This window comes from Ostrea edulis, chromosome 1 (assembly GCF_947568905.1).
Source record: "Ostrea edulis chromosome 1, xbOstEdul1.1, whole genome shotgun sequence".
Lineage (NCBI taxonomy): Eukaryota > Metazoa > Mollusca > Bivalvia > Ostreida > Ostreidae > Ostrea > Ostrea edulis.
Window position 1 is genome coordinate 101,475,328 of NC_079164.1, and position 2,310 is coordinate 101,477,637.

The following is a 2,310-nucleotide window of genomic DNA, read 5'->3' on the forward strand; positions in this document are numbered from 1 at the left end:
TTTGCGAGTTCTGAGTTATTTATACAACATATTCATTGTTACCGCCACAGCTGATGGCGTAAATTGTGGGTAAGATATAGCTAAGCATGCGATGCTTCACCCCTGAGATGGTGTTTATAGTCAAATATACAATGGCCACGTTCATTTATCATATGGGAGATAACAGGTAGTACGCAAGTTCCGAGAAATTGTGTATTACATAGTCCCTTATTAGCTCGCCTGGGCCGAAGGCTCAAAAGAGTTTTTCTGATCGAAATTTGTCCGTCCTAAACTTTTCATGTTTTCATCTTCTCTAGAACCACTGGGCCAATTTCAACGAAACTTGGCACAGAACATCCTTGGGTGAAGGCATTATTATTATTAATATATATATAAGGGGATTCAAGTTAAATTTCGTGGGGATCCGGGTTCGAATAGGTCCTCAGTACCCCTTGCTTGTCGTAAGAGGCGACTAAATGGTGCGGTCCTTCGGATGAGACCGCGAACAACGAGATCCCGTGGCACGATAAAGATACCTCTCTGCTCAATGGTCGTAAGCGCCGAGCCTAGACCAAACTTTTGTAGTCCCTCGCCGACAATGGTGACTCCATATAAGTGAAACTGTCTTGAGGGACGTTAAATATACAATCAATCATCTAAATGCCGAGCGTTTGACAAAGGAACAGTCATTACCTATGTTTACATGTACATGTTAGGTTTGATGCGGGGCATGAACTCAGGACCTCCCGATTATAAAGCGAACACTCCTCCACTGAGCTACCGCGACCTTTCACAGTGAACTCCAAATATAAGACACCACGGAGTCTTCCACATCTGCCTCGTACTCAGATATTTTACTGAACGGCAAACTAACAAAAACTTAACGAGATGGCTTCAACTTCTCCATCGTCAACTTCCCTTATTTATGTAGCAACAGTCCATAATAACCTGCTTATGGTGTATATGTCTCTCAAATGATTCGATACGGAAGACTTTATTCTGCGCATAATCAGTTTTTAAGTGGAGACAGGCTACTGACAAACAAGTTGATGTTACAGGGATTTCAACAAACTCTTTTAAGTCATCATTTTGGATTTTTTTTTATGAGTTCACGGCGGGTGTGACCGGTGAACTATACAGTGGACGATTACTTTTCCTGGGCTCTCGATCCCACTTCCGTTTGTCCGGGGGTCAGTATTTCGTCCTCTTAATTTATTAGTCCCCTACCGACGAAGTCGAAGGGGACTTTAGGTTTGCGCTCCGTCCGTCTGTCTGTCCGTCAGTCCTGCAAATCAGTTTTCCGGACTTTTTTTAAATGTGCTTGCAGATATTCATTTGATATTGGTCTTAGAAAAATAGCATGAATTGTTAGTTGTCCGGACTTTTTTTTTTTTTTTTTTTTTACGTGCTTGCTGATATTCATTAGATATTTGGTACATTGCTTTGCCATAACAAGTTACAGATCAAGTATGTCCCTTGGACTTGGAAGAATAGCATGAATTATCAGTTTTCCGGACTTTTTTTATGTGCTTGCAGATATTCACTTGATATTTGGTACATTGTTTTGCTTTAACAAGTTACATATCAAGTTCAAATTTCCTTTAGGTCCGTTGATTTTTCACTAAGTAATGGCCCTTGGACTGAAAAATATAACATGAATTACATGTATCAATTTTCTAGACTTTTTTTTAATGTGCTTGCAGATATTCATTTTATATCCAGTACATCATGATGATTGCTTTGCCATAACAATTTACAGATCGATTTTGAAGTTTTCCTGGTCTATACTGTGTACCTGAATAGTAGTTGATTTCCAACCATTAATATTCCTATCTTGGTTTCCCAATCTTCCCTTTTACCATAACCTTGGTCTGATAATGAACTTCGATATTTGTTGCGGTCCAATAATTTTTGCCTCCGGTAGGGGACTATGCAATACTTTCAAAATGCTTGTTTTGTTTGGTTTTGTTTCCTTTATAATGAGATTGATTGCTGTTCGTTATCTTTACCTTTTCATCTGCTTGAGTTTCCCAAAGGTAGACGACGTATCGTGTAAAACCATGCTGTCTGACGTCTTTCCTCTCAATTGAAAGATTTTGAGTACGGATTACTCCGTTTACCTGATCAATATACATGTACAGGGCTCACGGTGGGTGTGACTGGTCGACAGAGGAGAATCCCACCTCCTACATGCATTCGTTTATATACATACTTTATTGAATATGATAACATTTTTTATCGTTTTCCGTTAGATTTATATCAATTAAAACCGCAGAAAAAGTACAGGTGACTCTCGATAACTCGAAATTCAATGGACCTTGATAAAACTTC